This window comes from Acartia tonsa, chromosome 11, assembly GCF_053477335.1.
Source record: "Acartia tonsa isolate MP-2025a chromosome 11, ASM5347733v1, whole genome shotgun sequence".
Taxonomy (NCBI): Eukaryota; Metazoa; Arthropoda; class Copepoda; order Calanoida; family Acartiidae; genus Acartia; species Acartia tonsa.
In genome coordinates, this window is record NC_137270.1 from 808,558 (window position 1) to 828,624 (window position 20,067).

Below are 20,067 nucleotides of genomic sequence, written 5' to 3' on the forward strand. Positions count from 1 at the left end.
TTGATTTTATTAGGATATCTGGCCTGACCAACTTTATGACCGATTTTTGTCCGGCTTTTACTACAGACATATATCATGAATATCGTGCCTTCTATTACAGCTAGAGACCTATACATTTTTTTGGTAAAACCTTGAACAATAATAAACAAATAAAAATATTAATTGGCGCCGCCAACCGCTATTTGCCGACACAACCCAATCTTTCCCAATTTTGTATAATTTTTGATGGAACACGACTCCAGTGACGTCATATTTTTCTTTCCCGAAAAAGGGAAGGGGGAAAGAAAATCTCTTCAAAAGAGATGGGGAAAACCCCCTTTTCTCCAATCTCTTTTTTTCTTCCCCCCTTCCCTTTTTCGGGAAAGAAAAATATGACGTCACTGGAGTCCTGTTCCATCAAAAATTATACAAAATCGGGAAAGATTGGGTTGTGTCCTATTTGCCGTTTTTCGGCGATGATCAGAAAAGTTATTTTTTTGTTATGAAAAATTAAAATTCGTCCTAAAATTTGGTCATCCTATTTGCAAAATTGGCCGCTCTACAGCTGTTTTAAAATTTAGCGGCTGGCCGCTAAAAAGCAGCTAAGGAGCGGTTTGACCGCTATGACTAGAAAAAGTAATTTTCTCTAAAAATACACATGAACCACCAGTAAAAAAAATTACGTCTTTATCTGTAACAGGAGCCGAGATAGAGCCCTCTCTTACCCCCCCCCCCCCTATCTGATAAGGTGGGAATTGGGGCCCGATCTGTAAGGGTTAACTTAAATGAAATTAATAATATTATTAGATAATATTGTGCTTTCCCTCAAAACATACCTCGAGCACTGAAGCCCCCCCCCTCTCACCAGGTTTTAAAATAGATAAAAAAAAGGAGTGGTTTTTTTTCTTTGCCTAACCCATACATAAAGTCATTACTCTTTGGGATATTTTTTTCTTGTATTTATTTGAAAATGATTAATATCCTGTGAATTGAAACTGGTTCTCATCCATACAAAAAAAATATTTCTAGAATCGTATTATATCAAATTTTCTACAAATATAAAAATGTACAATCATGAGATTAAAACCATTTTTTTGCCTGTACCTTCAGCATCTTGAGGCCAAAAAAATGGTTTTAATCTTACAATTGTACATTTTTTATTCGCAGAAAGCTGTTTACAATACGATGCGAGAAATAACTATCTAAACCATGGGGGCGAATTACGAAAGTTTACACCTTAAATTTTGGAAAAGCTTCTGACCTTACTTTCCATATTCTCTTGGGGTGAAGACCCTAAAGGCAAGGGAAGAATCCACTAGTAAAATATAAGGGGTTTGGATTTACTTGTTGTTATTATTTTTACCATTACCTCGTAAGGGCGGGATTCTCGTTTGATTTAAGTGAGAATCAAGAGCATCATTCATGTATAATAGGATACAATACTCTAACTCCCAAGGATAATAGGTTAAGTAACTTCCATCAGACAACCAACCCTTTGATTGCACGACCTGTCTGAGGATTTCTAACTGTGCATGGTAGTGAGTTGCGCCTGTTTATGGGCCTAGGCATTCCCCCTACTCCTACTATTTATATTGCACAACTGACAAAGCAGCAGTAGGAACCATTTTTGACATCTTTAGTTATGACACAGTGTCGGCCGGAGATTCAAACCTATCACCTCGCTGATGACAAGCGATTGCACTACGTGTTGAGCCACGGTCTTGGGTTAAGTAATACAGTTTAATAAATAATATCAATTTTCTTACACTCTTTTATTGGTTCCAAATAACAAAACAAAATGAATTTAGATCGATGATTTGCTGCAATACAGACCATAGAAATCATCTTATTCTCAAAACATGAGTTAAAAAATATCTTCCAGCCAGACAAAGTAAATTAAAATTTAAAAACAAAATTCAAATACTATGCAAAATAACTTTTGAATATTCATATATTGAAAATCATAATTTATCAACAATCAATTATTTATACAAAACATAGTTATTTTCAAATTAAAATTGAAGCAGGTAGGCAAAGGAATCCAATCATTCAAAGTCACTATGTACTGAAAATAAAAAGTTAAATAAATGAATAAAAAGTTAAATCATTAATAGATATAATTATAGTATTTAAGATAAATAGATTACACATATGTATATTAGGATTATAAATCAATAAAATAAAAATATAGATTTACTCTAGATTTTAATGAAAAGACTAGTAGATAGTGGATATGCAACTAGATTACAATATAAATAGATGCAAATATGGCTGTATAGTACAATTGTTTTGATAGATGGATGAATAAAATTCTAAAATTTTATATTTAAAAGAACTGCTTATTTATATAATAATTATTCTTAATTGAGGTGAGTTTTTAGATAGAAATTGAGACATAAACTATGAAATATTTTACCTTTAATAAATTTCAAAACTTTAAACAATTTCAGTTCCTCTCTTAGCTCCTAAAATATAAACTAAAAAAAAATGTGTTTATTTAAGAGAGACAGGGATGTTTGTTTGTTTGTCTGTCCTTAAAGATCCTGCTAACCACATTATTGTTTCAGTTCTTATTTACAGGAAAAAGTTGACAATGAAGAAAAATATTTGACATCTTCTAGATTTTAAAAACTTTATTTTCTGACTAAATATATGATATGAGAATGAGAATGTGAAGCATCTGTAGTTTTCTATTAATTTAATTTAATTGAGTTTTTTTTATAACTTTGAATTTAAAACACTTGCTTTACATTTATATACTCTACTAGCGGCTATAACCCTAGAGGCCACAAGTGGCACTTGTGGTTTTGGGGAGGGGTAGGTGAAGCTGATTCTCCATATTAAATTTTAGTTTTAAAGAGAAAAGTGAAAAAAAAAATTGGGGGTATTTTTTCTAGAGGCGATTTCACTTGGAAGGGTGATGGTAATAGTTATAAAACTTCCCCAAACTTGCCTATGACAAGTTACATTGAAAATGAGAACAATACAGGTTCTGCAATTATCATAATCCTTTGGTACAAACAGACATCCTGTTACTTTTATGTAAGGATTTCATATGCAATACAGAGTAGGGTCTCTACAGGGTTAAAGATCACTGAAAGGCCTAAAGGAAAATAAAGTTGGATAAAGTGTAGGAAATTTAGTAAAAGCTCACCATATGCTCTCAGAATTTTTTCCATTTTTTCTACTTCAATCTCACATCTCACAGAATCTAGTCCATAATCTAGTGCTGTTTTACCTAGATGCATTAATGTAATAATTAGTAATACTTTGTTGATTTAATATTTTATTGTTTAGAGAAGAGTTAGATGATTTAGATGTGGTGCATTATTTGCCAAGTAGACCACTTTTTTGCACTACCTTTCTGATATCAATAATACTCTATATTTTGGTCTGTTGGGTGATTCAAGGATGCTGGATGGCAAAAAAAAAGTTTCAGAGTCTTTGGATGTCTAGATATCTTGCTATCCATGAAGCTAGGTAACAAAAAACCCCAAAAAAACATTATTACACAATTTTGAAAATTATTTTTTTATCAATCTTTTATCAAATATATACATAATAAACACGAAAATGATTTTTTCTTCATGTAAAAAGCGCACATAATGCTATTGTGGTATATGTGGTATTAAGGGTCCCATGGATTGGAGATTATAAGGTTGTCAAAAGTCATTTTGGGACACCCTATCAATGTGATATTTGCGTCTGTAGAGCTAAAAATAGGTCCAAATTGGATATTTTGGATAATATGACTAAAAGCATACCCATACATACAGATTTTGACTAATAACAATAGTACGCAATATTAACTTAAACCTTTTTTCAGTGTTGATTTACTGTGATGATGATTCAAGATCTGATCTTTCACTTGACTAGATACAGTCCTGCTTAAGATAATGGAGGGATACAAATATAATATGTACTTTGTAAGTTATCTTACAAATGTTCATTGTGTACATATATATATTTGTATTTCAGATAGATAGTCCACCTCTGGATATATTTAACCTCACTCAGTGACAATAGAATGATATGTTGGGCATTTATGGCCATGCCGAACCGTTTTTTTTTGCAACTTTCCTGTGAACGCCACTAGCTTTCCTAAGATTTTCAGCTCAATCGGCCCATAAAAGTGGCGCTCGGCACTAATGGGTTAATTTTGACATCTGTGATTGGTGGATTGAAAACTATCTGCGCTCTGATTGGAGAAGCTTAAGTGTCGTACATCATTCACCCAATTAGAGTGCAGGTAGTTTCTAATCCACCTATCCTATTGGTCAAAATTAATAAACTTAAATTGTATTTCTGCTTTTAGATAAAGAATTATACAAAAAACGAATTTTATAAAAAATCCTTAAAATTTGATGCAGATTTCAAATCTCCCCCTAACATTAAAATTCCTTCCAACTTATATATCCTAATGTATATATTAAAATATATATGGAAAAAAAGATGTATTGATGGATAGATAATGTGACAATAATAGTATGTAACTCACCATAGTAACTCCAGTTGACGTCAGCTCCATGTTCCAAAAGAATCCTCATTGCATCTGTCTTACAAAACACTGCTGCCCCCCCTAAGACTGGTCCATCCTAGATATAGGTATATTGAATTTATGTTATGTATATTGTTGTTTAGATTGTTTAATACCTATATTTGTGCAACTTTTACTACTCAGAAACTCCAAATTTTGAACATAAACTAAATCCATGCCCCTCTCTGAAAGCATCAAGCTCGCAACATATGGATCAAGTAACTAACATTCTATAGGTGAGCTATGAAGGCAACCAAATATCGTTGGTGAAAACAACAAAGTAGACAATATTTTTTTTTTATAGTAATTGTTTCAATTCACTCTGGGATTGAAATATATATAGATGGATAGATGTTTAGATTACAGTTATATGAATTTAGATAAAAACGTTTTACCTAAATAAATGAATATAGATATATATATGGGTGGATAGATATATATTGTGACAATAATAGAATTATTCTTTCCAAAAAGAATCCTAACTGTTATAGGAATTTTATATATACACAGAAATAAATGTATACAGATATATGGATAAATAGACATTGTGACAATAATAGTATGTAGCTTACCATGAGCATCGACACCATTGAAACCATTGACATCAGCTCCATGTTCTAAAAGAATCCTAACCGTATCTGTGTTACCAAACTGTACTGCATTCGTAAGACTGGTCCATCCTAGATATAGACATATTGAATTTATAATTTATATATTTTGTTGTTTAGAGCACAGTTATTGAAATTTTAAACAAAGAGTTAAATGTATACAGACAGATGGATTAATAGAGATTGTGATAAATTACAATAATATTAGTATTAAAAATAAAATAGCAAGCCAAATAAAACCAATAAACATAAAGTGTTAAGTAATTTAGTACCTATCTAAAATACATAAAATTTGGCTGTAGAAAGTAATATTTATAAAATAAAAATAAATGGATTTTGCAAAACAATGAATTTATTTTTATCACATATACAAACATGATAATTAAAACTTATTTTAAAAATAATATCTTATGAAGTATGTAACTTTAATATGTACATATAGTTTTAATTCTTTTTATTTTAATTAAATATAGATTATTTAATGCTATTGAAAATAGTCACTTTGTGAAAACACTCTTTTAAAAATTTTAGGAATGCTAGCTTTGTTAATGTTTAATAATAAATTCTTTTAAATTTTTATTCACAGATATATCCTACATCTTTAATTTTATATTTTAAATCAACAGAGATAATTTCTTACTATGATTAATCATTCTATTAAGAAAAATGCTCTGAAAGCAAGAATTTTACCAGAAAAGAAAGACACATAAAAATTTTACCAAATGTAACCAACGACTATTAAAATATTAATATTAGAAATCCTAATAAAAATCCATGTGGGCTGAAAATCTTATTTTTAACTCTGCAGGTTAATTCTACAGGTGTCAGAGTATATTTTTCAAAATGCTTTAAAATAGTTTAAAGGAACCCTGCAAGAAACACAACGCTTAAACTGCTGAAAGACTGCCACAAGCAGACCCAATAAATCAAATTTAAAGCCTTCAACTTTAATAACAAAAAAGTTCTAGGCATATCAAAATTACATTTTATGTACAATGAAAATTTTGAAAGATTTCCATTGCTTATAATAGAAATTACAATATTAAATCTAGTTGCCTAGACACAAAATTATAATCTTTTCTCTATCAGAAACTTAGGTTGCAGGCAACTGATTACTTATTACAATAAAAACACCACTTTAAATAGTTTAAAAATTCGGTTTAATTTGTGTTTGTAAGTGTAAAGTCATAGTGGAAAAAATGAAACTAATATAAGCTCAGCTGTGATTGGTTGTTGAGCTGATTCAGCCTTCTGATTGGCTGGAAATACTACAGTACAATGGGTACAACGTAAGTTAAACTTAATTTTTTAAAATGATTTTTACTGAAAAATGGGTATTTTTATTGTAAAAATATTAATAGTTACTGGTAACCTAAATTTATGACAAAAAAAGCTCATAATTTTGTTTCTATGCTACATAGTTTAATTTCTAAATGTTTATCATGATCAATGATAATCTTTCAAAATTTTTATTATGATCAATGAAAATCTTTCAAAATTTTCATAGTCTATAAAAGGTAATTTTAAAATGCCTTTACTTTTTTGTTATTAAAGATGAAAACTTTGAATTTGGGGTATTGTATATAGTTTTGGCAGTCTTTCAGCAGTTTAAGCATTGTGTTTCTTGCAGGGTTCCTTTAAATGACAGTGTGGGTTAAGCAATCCAAATCATATTCCATGTAAAACATTGTAAAACAATTTATACAGCCTTTTATCAGATCTTGATGGATAGACAAAGCATACACTGTTATATAAGAATTGAGTTTTGTTTTTAAAAAAATGATTATCATTTACTGCAGTAAACAGTATCGTACTAACCTAATTTATCCCCAGCATTGATATCTGCTCCATATTGTAGAAGAAGGTTGATTAATTCTTTATTTCCTGCTCTAGTTGCACAAATAAGACTTGTTGGGTTTCTGAACCTCACGTCATCAGAATTTAAATACATACCTAAAAAATATGTCTATAAACAAATCATCACAATCAAATGATAATTTTAAGTAGACAAGTTTGATTTAAAAGAAATATAAAATCAATAATTGTCTATTCATGTTTGATGATATAATGCCCAAAATTAGAGCCAAAGGTGAGAGAGAGATGTTTGTTTTTTAATTATATTTTGTGCTAATAGAAAATATTAGAACTATACATGATACTGTAAATATTCAAGTTTAAATTTATACATTTATTCATATGTGGTAAGCCGAAGCGTTTCAGCTCACCGGTTGCAAGTTCGAATTCAACGAGCCCCTAGCCTTGAAGTATTCTACCAAAACAAACTAGCAGGATTTACTCATACAGAAATTATATTTAACTGAATACATTTACAATGGGTGGTTACTATATATATACAAAATAGATTATAACAATAAGTTAGGTTTGAAGGGGGTGTGGGAGACAAGGGCGTAGCCCGCGGCGGTAAACATCTGTGGGGTAAGCTGTAGTAAAAGGGAAGGCACCATCTCCCAGTTGTATAGTTGCCTGAGGGGCGCGGGGTTGCTAAGTGTCCGTGCCCCTCCCCTATTTAGCCAGTCCAATCTGACCGCTGCGCGACGGGGTCATCTGCGGTCATGAGGTGAATGGTGATATAATAGGATTAGTGCAGAAGGCTTGACTTGATAAGCCACTGCGTAGCAACTCTGTAAACTACCCGTCCGTCTGCTGCCGTATTACCACAACCTCCCCTTCAAGGGCTGCGGGGCTCCCAAGCCACCAGGCCTTGAACCTGGGGATACGGCAGCCTCTGTCTGCGAACGACAACATCTTCCTGGGGCACAGCTCGGTGCAGGACAGCCCTGGCTATACAGGCTCCGCGGGACACTCGCTGCTCGGTCTGACTGTGGTTGGATATCAGCATTGTCAACTCCCGGTTGGCTTCCAGCTGAGGGTTGGCGACAGCCAGGCCCCGTCGTTGGAAGTTTGGCCTTGTTTGCAGGACTAGCTCTGTCTCGGCTGGTAACTGAACACGGAGGCCTAGGCTCACTCTAGAGGCTCCCAAGGGGGGAACAACGATGGAAGAAGGCGCGTAGAATTCCATGGGGGCGCCTGCCTTGTCCAGGTTGCTCGGCCTCTTAGCTCCCACCCGGATGGGGACGGCTGTCATCTGTAGGGGACACATCGCTTCAGCTTCACCCTCTGGGGCCGCCACTTCCATCTCAGTGGCCGCTTCTTCTCCTGTAGGCTCGCTGCTGGCAGGCAGGGGCTCCATGTCAGCATCAGGGTTCCAGACTGCATCCCTAGGCGGTTCTGGGGCTGGCGGCGTCAGCGGTGGTTCGTTGGGTTGGTGCTGCAGGTTCTCTTCTACCGGGTCACAATCCTGGCCGCTAGGCTGTGGGGCGGCGGCTACCGGCTGGTACACTGGAAACTGTCCTGGTTCACTAGCTGGCAACGCCGCAGCTCCGGCTGGCAGCTCAGTGGCGTCCTCGTCGCCGTCCAGGTCGCCTTGGATATCTGTTGGAATCTGCTGGGCAGTGACATCTCCTGTGTATTTGCGCTGTCGGCCGACATGCGCGGTGATTTCCGAGATCTTGGCTGTTGGAGAGGCAGGTTTGACGACGTAATGGACGTCCGTGGCCCGTCTCACTACCTTCCAAGGGCCAGTCCACCTCTTGGTAATCTTGGCTGACTTCCCTGGCACCAGGCGGGGGGCCAGATACCAGACCAGGTCTCCAACTTTGTACTTGGCCGTGCCTTCGTAAGCGGCCGCGCTCCTTCGGATGGTTCCCTCCTCTCGCTGCTGGATTGCGTCGTACACGGCGTGGTATCGTTGCAGGAGGGCTTGGACGTTGGCTGGGACTGAGGCATATTCAGTGTCTGGCAGCAGGAGTACCAAGTCCACCGGAAGCTTGGCCTCTCTCCCAAAGTAGGCCAGGAAAGGGGTCACGCCCGTGGATCTGCAGGCCTTGGTATTGTAGGCGAAGGCGATGGCAGGCAAGTGTGGCTCCCAGTTGTTGACATCTCTATCCAGGAACAGCCGCATGCCTGTGTTGAGCGTCCGATGGAACCTCTCCACCCGGTTGGACTGCGGGTTTTAGGGTGGTGGATGTGTCAGGCCAATCTCAAGCTTGGAGGCCAGTTCCTTGAATACCTGGCCAGTGAACTCCATCCCATTGTCGGAGTGGATCTTCAGGGGACATCTGAACGTGGCCAGGTGGCGGTGCAGTAGGGTTTCAGCCACCGTGAGAGTGCGCTTGTTGGGGATGGCGTAGAGGCTGACAAACCGGCTGAACCCATCCTGACAGGTGAGGATGTAGCGGTTCCCGGCTGGCATCTCTGGTAGGGGCCCCACCAGGTCAATGTACAGGACTTGCTGTGGATACCCCTGTCGGGAGGGCACGTGTATTCCTAACTTCAGCCTCTCCTTGGTGACCTTCTGTACACACTCAGGACAAGTCTGAACCATCAGGCGGACGTCACGGGACAGGTTGGGCCACCAGAAATGCATGGCGACGTGGGCAATAGTGGCGTCCATCCCAAAGTGCCCAGCCATGGGGGCTCCATGGGCCAGGAAAAACGCGTCCTGCTGGAGGGCCGAAGGCAGCAGGTATCTTGTCCTCTCCCCTGTCAGGGTCTGGTCGGTGGTGGTGAGGCAGCCATGCTCGTCGAGTCCCAGGGCTGCGAAGCGGCTGGCATACTGCTGCTCGTTCTAGTCCTTGCCTCGTAGCTCAGCCTTAGTTGGGGCCTTTCCGTCGGCCACCCACTGGCGGACACGGAGCAGGAGGGGATCCTGGGTCTGTGCTTCTAAGACTCGGGCCGGATCCAGCCGTGCTGCGGAGGGTCTGCCAGCTGCGGGCTCCCCTAGCTGGCAAACAGTGTGGAGGTATTCAGCCTGTTCTGCTAATTCTTCGGCGGTGGCTGTCGGCATATTATCATCCTCCCGGCGGCTGAGGGCGTCAGCATTGGTATTCTGGGTGCCAGGACGATGGCAGACAGTGAAATCTAGGGCCGCTAGCTCCTCCTGCCAGCGGGCCACCATCCCTGTGGATGTGTTCAGTGACTTCATCTGTAGCAAGGCTGAGGAATCAGTGTTGATCTGGAAACTACGGTAGGACAAGATGCCGTGAAATTTCCGAATTCCATACATGATGGCGGCCATCTCTCCCTTCCAGGACGGGTAGCGAGTCTCGGGGTCGGTTGTCTTGCGCCCCACGGCGGCAATGAGCCTCTCCTTGCCGTCCTGGCATTGGCTGAGTATGGCAGAGATGGCACAGCTGCTGAAGTCTGTGGTGAGCTGGAACACGGCTGGTAAGTCAAACCTGGGTGGCGCTCGGATGGGGGCTTGGCGAAACTTGTCCTTGAGCTGTACCAGCTGGGCTTCCATCTCGGCTGTCCAGGTCAGTGTCTTGGCCATTTCTGCCGATTCATCTCGTAGGTGAGGTTGGCATACTCGGGGATGAACAAGCGGTAGTAGCCAAAGAACCCCAGGAGCGCCAGCAGGTCCTTGGGGGTGATGGGGGCCGGCCAGTCAAGGATGCGGTCAATATAATCCTCTTGCATGGCTATCCCCTCACGGCTGAGGGTGTGGCCCAGATAGTCTACTTTGGCTCGGAACAGCTTGGTCTTGGCTGGCTTGAGGCGGATTCCTCCCCTGCGGTGGGCTTCCAAGACTTCCCGGAGCCTAGCCAGGTGGGCCCAGGTGTCTTGGTGAAAGGTCAGGACGTCATCAAGATATGACTGGAGGTTGGCCGTGCCCAATGGGTTCAGGACCCCTGCAATAAATCTGGAGTAGACAGATGGTGCGGTAGCTAGGCCAAAGGGCATCCTTTTCCATTGGTACAAGCCTCTGGGGGTGGTGAAGGCGGTGCAGGGCCGGCTGTCCTTGGACACTCTGTTGGTGTAGTACGCAGCCACCGCGTCTAAGGCACTGTAGACGCGGTGTCCCCCAGCTCGTTCTACCAGCTGCTGGATCCTGGGCAAGGGGTAGCTGTCCAGCTCAAGACACTTGTTGAGGGCCCTGTAGTCGACAGCCCAGCGGATGCTCCCGTCCTTCTTCTTGATAGGCACCAGGGGGCTGCTCCAGGCTGAGTCCGACGGCTCTATGACGCCTTCTTGCAACCATGTGTCCAGTTGTTTTTCCAGCTCAGCCTCCTGCCGCAGGTTCAGATCCCGAAATCTCTGGCGGATCGGCTGGGTCCCTGGCTTGAGGCGCAGCTGTAACTCTACTACATCAGTGCAGCCGGGGGTAGAGTTTGAGAAGACATCCCTGTACTCTGACAGCAGGGTCCAGACCTCCTTCTTGAGCAGGGGGTCCTTGCGCAGAAATTCGTTCTCCTCCATCTCAAGGGCTGCCCACAGCTGCTGCATATCTGGGGGCTCAACAGGTTAATGGAACGAATGGATGTGAGGGGGAGGCTTGTCGGAGACCTCCAGAATGTCGGGCTTTACCAGCTCCCCAGCCACGGGGAGGCCGGCGTTCAGCAGGAGAGGCATCTCCCCCTCATTTACCACCAGCACTCGGAACACGCTGGCGGAGCCAGGCCTGTGCGCATACAGGCCTTCTGGTATGACAAGATACTCCCCAAACCTCTGTTCTGGGGCAGATAGCTGGATGGCATCCTTGGTGCGGTGTCCCACTAGCTCAACAGGGACAGCCATGACACCGCGGCCAGGCAAGACCACCCTCTTGGCCGTACGGAGTTGGGGTGGTTGGCCATTGGTTGGAGTGACAGCACTTAGCCTGTACGTGGCTGGCACTGGGTCAGCTTCGGCTCCGGGAGCCACCGGCCGCGATTTGACGGGCTCGGCGCCGGGAGGGGCTGAGGTGTCGGAGCCATGCGTGGCTCCGAGGGCGCTTGGCCACGATTTGACGGGCTCGGCGCTAGGAGAGGCCGGGTTGCCGGGGCCAGCCTTGGCTCCGTGGGCGTTTGGCCGCAACTTGACGGGCTCGGCGCTGAGGAAGCTGGAGCCGGAGTAGGTGATTTCCCGCCACTTGGCGGCGCGGCAGCTGGAGCCAACGCAGTACCAGCCCCTACATCTTCAGCCCCCACTGAGCCAGCACGTCCCTCGCCTCCTACAGGTACCAGAGCGGCGACAGCGGCAGCGGCAGCAGCCAAGGATTCAGCGGACACATCTTCAGCACCTATATGATGGACAGTATAGTTTGTCTTGTCTTATTATCAAATATAATCACTATATAGTGATATTGTAGTCAGCCTTCATTTCACACTATGTTTTGAGAGCACTAAAGTTTAAGTATCAGTAATAGTTAGCAGTCGTTTTTTCCATCATTTCCAACTTTTTGATAAACTCTACTAACACTACTACTAACCCTTAATGTGAAATTTGAATTAAGATGACTGATTTTATGTTGTGTAAAAAGTGTATAATGTATTATACAATCGAAACGGCTTAATAAGTTTTAAATATTGCTAATATATTGCCAATAAGTATAGCCTAATTTATTCAAAATGTTATTAAAACCTATAATACTCTACGTAGGTTAAACTTACTCATGCTAAATGGGTGAGATGCTAACATTATATTATATTATATGTATTCATATAGTTGTGTTTTAGTAAGAAACCAGCACACGGGACGCCCGGAAAGCCAATGTTGGAGGGAGAACCTTACCGGTTGTGAAGCGGGGCAGATGTATGCTTTTAAACCATGGTTTGTCAGGTAGATAGTTCTATTACTAGACTGAACGAAAATCCCAATTATGATATTACGTCGCACATTTATGGGGACCTCTTTTCGGAGTTTTCAGTGGAGCTTAATATTGAATCCTTTTATGCTAGTGAAAGTCAAGTTATAACTAAAATTAATGAGCTTAAAAGACCAACCTTTACCATATTCAACCTAAACTGCAGATCATGAAACTCATGCTTTGTAGAAATTAGTACATCCTTAAGTAATTATAGGAATAATGGCATTGAACCTGCCCTCCTAAGTGTCCAGGAGACCTGGCTCTCCAGTAACAGTAATTTAAACTTAATTCAATTGCAAGGCTACGAGCTTTTTTCTAAGCCAAGGCCAATAGGAAAAGGGGGGGGGGGTTGCTCTTTACACCCAATCTAAATTTAAAGTTGAAGAAATGTTTCCCAACTTTTTTGAGCAATCTATTTTTGAGAGCCTTATCATAAAAATTAGTTACAAAAACTTTAAAGCAGTTGTCATTAGCCTGTATAGAACCCCTGGGGAAGAAAATGTTCAGTTATTCTTTGATAAATTATTAGAATTGTTTGATAGGCTTGAGGATCTTACTTGTCCCATATTCTTGCTAGGAGATATGAATATTAACCTTTACCAGTCAGTAGTGTCGGGCAGCTCCGCATCCCAATTCTTAGACAATTTGATTATTTATGGATATGTGAACGTAGTTTTACGTTCAACACGCATCCAAAATTATAGCCACAGCTTATTAGATCTTATTTGTTGCAAAAATTTTATACAAAATTTAGCCTTGTCTATGGTTGTACCCACGGACTATTCAGATCATTTCTTAAACATTGCAGTTTTTTTTGAGGATAATTTTAAGAAAACAAAAAAAGATCAAAATTTTTCTAAACGACTACTTTCTGATGAGAATTATGAAAGTTTGTGCAATGCTCTAAATGATACTGATTGGTCCGTGGTTACTGACCTGGATGATGTGGATTTAGCTTATGAAATATTTTTAAAAAAATTTATAAGTCTTTACGATATGCATTGTCCCAAAGTCATTATTAGAAACAATAAAAATAAGGTTCCTCAAGAACCTTATATTAATCCCCATATTTTGAAATGCAAAGCTTTTAAAAATACTTTATACAGGATTAAAGTGAATGATCCCTCTGAAGATAATAAGGCGAGGTACAATGCATATCGTAACGAATATTTTAGATCTATAAGACGTGCTAAGAAAATCTACTATCAAAATCAAATTAAGTTGGCGGGAAAGGATGGGCGCAAATTATGGGAAGTTTTCAGGGAGGTATTGGGGGTTAAAAAACACACCAAGGAAATGGACTATCTTGAAGTTGACAATAATGTTCGTATTACTCATAAGCAAGAAATTGCTAATCATTTTAATACTTTTTTTAGCAACCTTGGTGTCAATTTAACCCCTAATATCCCCACAACTAATAAAAGTTTTCGTGAATTCCTCCCCCCCCGCATAGAAGATAGCATTTTCATTGGTCCACTAACTTTACAAAAAACATTTGAACTTATTACAAGTATTAATCCAAAAAGCAGCAAAGATTATTATGATATTAGTATGAAATTACTTTGTAGAACAGCGGGGCCTTTCCTGATCTTATGAAGATCAGTAAAGTTGTCCTTGTTTATAAGAATGGCCCTATCTCACTTGCTGAAGCCTTAGAGGCGTCTCCATGATAGCGTCGTTCTCTAAACCGTTGGAACGGTATATTTACAGTTCCATTTATGATTTTCTTGATGAAAGAAATTTTTTCAGCAGCCGCCAATTCGGCTTCCGTAGGAAGTTTAATACTAGTCATAATATCTTAAATTTAATGAATCTTGTTGCGAAGGCCTTCATTGATAATCAAGTGTGCAGTATTGTATTACTTGATATCAAGAAGGCCTTCGACTTAGTGGACCGTGACATCTTACTGGCTAAACTTTATCATTATGGAATAAGGGGAAATATATTAGATTGGTTTCGCAGCTACTTTAGTGGGCGTAAGCAGAAAGTTTTTTTTGGAGGGGTGTACTCCTCCAGCCTGGCTGAGATATTGATTGGCATCTTGCAGGGCAGCTGCCTCGGGGTGTTGATGTTCTTAGTGTTCATCAACAACCTCGAGAGCAGCTGCCGCAATGCCATCTTTAATCTCTTCTGCGACGATACCTTATTATTTTTGCAAAGCGATAATTTTACAAATTTAATACACAAAATAAATGAGGTGCTGCCCAAAGCTAATGACTGGTATGCTGCTAATAGATTAATCATTAATTCTTTAAAAACTAAAATTATTTTATTTAAAACTCCAAGGCAAAACATCTCTGAAAATGAACTTAATTTAATAAATGAGTTTCCAGTATTCATAAATTCTAACAACTATGGTGAGGATGTGGCTGATAAGATCATTAAGCTAGATAGGGTTGATGAGGATAGTGAGAATGATAATGATAGGTGGGCAAAACACTTAGGCATAAGATTGGATCCTAAACTGAAATTTAATCACCACTGGGGGGAATTACACAAAACATTACAGCGAGCTATCTTTTCTTTACGTGTCATGAAACATATTTTAGACATGCAACATCTTAAGATGTTGTATTTTGCTTATATACATAGTCTGATAGAGTATAGTATTATAATTTTTACCGGTGTAACTGACAGTCAATGTAATATCATAAAAAGACTCCAAAAAAAGTGTGTTAGGATAATCACTGGTAGCTCCAGCACTGCTAGCAGTAGCCCTCTTTTTAAACAACTAAGAATTTTACCTTTTAAGGAGCTTAGGGATTATCATATCATGCTTTTCATGCACAAATATCTGAATGGTCAACAACCAGATATTTTTGATGATACATGGCAGTACAGACACCAGTTACACCGGTACAATACCCGTAATCGGGATGAACTTAATGTAGACAGTACAACAAAAAATTATATTTTTAAGTTACCTTTAATTCAATTTCCCTTAATTTTCAATTCTTTACCTGAAAATCTCAAATCGATTCAAGATTTCAAATTATTTAAAAAAAGAATATTTAACTATCTGTTGAATAGAATTGAATAGCTTTTTGTTGTATTAATCTATGGTCTATTGATCTATTAGTATTTTTTAATGATTGGCACGTACAGACTGGATTCTTGCTTATATTAATTGTGTTTACTGGCTAATTGTGTTTACTGGCTAAGTTTTTGTTGGGACTTGTTGTTCTGTTGAGACTCATTATGACATTATTATTTTATTAACTATTTTCTATTTTGTAGGATTGCTGGGACTGGATACTTAGCGGGCCGAGGATGAGATGAAGAATTGTTGGTAGGTGGTTCTGCCCCGTCTAGCCCATTGTATATGTTTTCCTTGGAAGGATAAAAAAATAACCTTTTCTGATGAAATTGCATCATTACCTTAATCTTGATCCATCCAGAGAGGATAGTTGCGGGGCACGTCGGGGTGGAGCTGCTGCCAAAATTTTTCAACTCATTTATGTCGATATTTTTCTCTTAATAGTCTCAATATGCTTACTATTCTTAAAAAGATTTTTACGTACCTAGGTACTTAAGTTATTTTTACTTTTATACTTCTACATGTTTAATTTTACATACTTAGGTACTATTAAACTTAATTTAATTTAATTTAATTTAATTAGTTTGGCAAGCAATATTAATGTACTAATACGCATTTACGAGAAATTTTGAGAACTTTTGTTGGTTATATTAAGTTTTATTAACTATACCTTCTCCTCGCACGCAAGAATTCTCCTCGAAAATCTTTTTTCTCCTCGAAAACTTCTTTATCCTCGAGAATTTCTTCTCCTCGCAATTCTTAATACTCTTAATGTTTTAATATTCTTAATAATACTTGCGCTAGTTTATTATTCTTATTGGGCTCCTCGGAAAATTGAAAATTGATTGTAAGTTTTCGGAATGAATTATTCTTATGTTGAAGTTTTATTCTTAGAATTTTTTATCCGGAACTACGCTTGTAATATCATAAAAAACGGTTTCGTTCGGCCTGGTGATCGTTCTTTCTCCTGATAACTTTTTTTATTGGTCTTAGGACCAATAAATTGTATTAACCTGTTTTTTTAGTATGCATCTGGTGACGTTTCACGGCGGTAGGGGGATATCCGAAGACGGCGGTTGACCGGGAAAGCTGGGGGTGTAGGGATCTTGCTAAAAGCACAACAGCGGATTTTTTATTGATTGATAACAGCGAACAATCAAATCAAGTAATAGTCGAGATAATTGGCCAGCGATAGCGCCCTAGCACCATCAAGGGCGTGCACCAGCCTTAGGGCTAAGTTTCTGCACCTGGTTATCTTGACAGGGCATTATTCGCAAAATTGATTATTTAACAATGTTTTTAACAATTATAATGATATATGGATGGGTAATAAAAAATAAACCATCATGTTTTTTAAAAAATTGTAATTATAAATATATAATATATATGATATTTATTTATTTATGCCCTGATGGCGGAAAATTGTCCAAGATCAGTGGAATGTTGTGGATCTGCGGTTAATAATAAATTTGATTTGATTTGATTTGATTTGAATCCCGAAAGATGGCGGCAGGGAATGGCCCTTCCTGCAGCGCCTCGGGTTCGAATCCTGGGAGGTAACGGCAGGGAATGTCCCGTCCTGCCGTGCCTTTGGCTCAAATTCTGCTATCCGTCGCAGTGGTAGGCCTTACTTGTGTGCTGAAGCTTCGCAGCCACACATTGCCTTCTCAGGGAGACCAGCACTTAGCTGTCCGTCTCGTAGGTTTGGCCTGGGTGTCCTGGGGCTTGTCCCAGCTACACTTGCCAATTTCGACTCAGTTCTGTAGCCGTCTGAGCTAAATTATCCGATTACCGTGGCTGCGCACCTAGCGCTACTCCTACACGGTACAGAAAAACGCCGTAAACTGGCGCTTTTAGCAGGCCAAATCTGCTTGCCGTAGGCCAGAGGCCTACATAATGCGTTCAAAATGATGGAAAATCGACCTAAAAAGGCCGTCTCGCGGGTCAGTTGGCTTCTCAGTTGGCAGCTGACTGTCCCCTTACTTGCAAAAGGGTCCAATCAGAGGTAGAATTGGCTAGTTTCTGCAGGGCTCGATTGAAACACGCTGACACCAAGTTGTGGTAAGCCGAAGCGTTTCAGCTCACCGGTTGCGAGTTCAAATTCAACGAGCCCCTAGCCTTGAAGTATTCTACCAAAACAAACTAGCAGGATTTACTCATACAGAAATTATATTTAACTGAATTCATTTACAATGGGTGGTTACTATATATATACAAAATAGATTATAACAATAAGTTAGGTTTGAAGGGGGTGTGGGAGACAAGGGCGTAGCCCGCGGCGGTAAACATCTGTGGGGTAAGCTGTAGTAAAAGGGAAGGCACCATCTCCCGGTTGTATAGTTGCCTGAGGGGCGCGGGGTTGCTAAGTGTCCGTGCCCCTCCCCTATTTAGCCAGTCCAATCTGACCGCTGCGCGACGAGGTCATCTGCGGTCATGAGGTGAATGGTGATATAATAGGATTAGTGCAGAAGGCTTGACTTGATAAGCCACTGCGTAGCAACTCTGTAAACTACCCGTCCGTCTGCTGCCGTATTACCACACATACATTATAGTTAGAAATATTATAAATTTATGTATTGGATTTTTATAATATACAGGTATAGATCTCAATCGTTCAGTCATTATAATGATGACAGGGTAATATTTGTAATTTCTACCTTCTTTGCCAAAGAAGAAGAGAGAAATTTCAAGTTTTGCCATGTGATTGCACATTGCCAGAAAATTTTGAATATCTATTCAAGTAAAATCAATATAAATTACATTGTATTAACACATCCAGTAAATTATAGTGGATGTATTTTAGGCAAAATGTTTTTTGAAGTATGATTTTTTTTACTGTAATTTATATATTTTTACTTAAAATAGTAAAAATTATCACATTTTGTTATTATTGCAGAAACTTAAAATAGTAAAAATTATCACATTTTGTTATTATTGCAGAAACAGGAATAGTTTAACAAAATTCCTTTGAATGTTTTTTAGAAATGGTATTTGCTTCAGGCTTGGTTTAACTATTGACTTTTAATTGCTTTCCCATCTGTAGAGTAGCTTCGCTCCAATTTGGGTCGGTCTTAGTAATTCCCCTTATAAAAGAGGCAGAGCATTGTAAACCCCTTCCCCCCACTCAGAAAGTATTTGTTTGTGACAACCCCATTGTGTACATTTGATTTATCCGCCCTCTAATTGTCCACCCTTACCAGGGATGGAGCTAACCATTACTAATAATTATTGTATATATTTCTGTTTAAACCTATGCTATTTGATATTATCTATCCCTAATCCATGTTATTATTGTTATTGTGTATTATAGCTAGTAACTTTTAGACTTTCATTCAATAAACAACTTAAAAGATATTTGAGTTATTGTTGGTGGTATATAGAGAAGCAAGGCTCCTCTATATTAAGGTCTGTCCACGTCTGCCTACACTGCCGTAATATTCGAACTCATTACCAACTACAATATTCGAACCAACATCATTACTGATAAATCTTTCTTCAATTTTTGCACCAGCATCCAGTAACTCTTTAACACGTTTGGTTGATCCTTTTCCATAACAAGCAGCTTTTATTATTTCTAAACAGGTATATATATCAGTTAGGGAGTTGAATCCATTCTTATAGAAGCAGAAATATAATCAATGATTACGGTTTTGACCCTCTAAAAAACTTAATCTACCATTCCACTTTTCCCTCTCTTGGTGATGATATCATTAACGTCTTTTGTATATCTCATTTAATTTCCAAGATATAATGGGAGGGGGTGGGGGGTTGAGTTAAAATTACAGATTACATTACACAGAACAATACTGGATGGGTTGGCACTTCTTATCATTTCTTGGGGCAAAGAAAAAATATATATTGAAATAAATATATACTTTAGAATTACAAAAATATAAATATAACTCACCAGGTTGATCCTCATACAAACCACAATCTATACATGATCTAACCACATAAGGTATTTTGTAAAAATAAGTCTTATGTATATCCTCTTCATCATATACAACATCTAAATTAAATAAAACATGTAATTGTAAAATAAATAATAATCTATATAAAACAAGTAGCACATAAGCTCTTAATCATAGAATTAATAAAAATAGACAAGAATTTTGAAGAACAAGTAAACATAACTGACAGACAAACAAATATACAGAGTTGTGGGCAGTGAAGGTTTAGCTGGACAGATTGAGTTATAAAGTAACTGTGCTCCTCTCCTACTTTTGGTGTCAGACTTTTACTTTTACTGACATAGTGA

At 39.1% G+C, this 20,067-nt stretch overlaps 1 long non-coding RNA gene across 1 annotated transcript; it reads right to left on the reverse strand.

Moving 5' to 3' along the window:
* Window positions 1-2,395: 2,395 nt before the first annotated feature.
* LOC145331716 (uncharacterized) lies at window positions 2,396-19,813 on the reverse strand. Its single transcript, XR_013883832.1, has 7 exons — window positions 19,717-19,813; window positions 19,261-19,383; window positions 6,943-7,077; window positions 5,089-5,196; window positions 4,478-4,574; window positions 3,134-3,217; window positions 2,396-2,444 (listed from the first exon to the last, which is right to left on the reverse strand). It is a non-coding gene; the product is annotated as an uncharacterized LOC145331716 (long non-coding RNA).
* Between the last annotated feature and the right edge of the window lie 254 nt (window positions 19,814-20,067).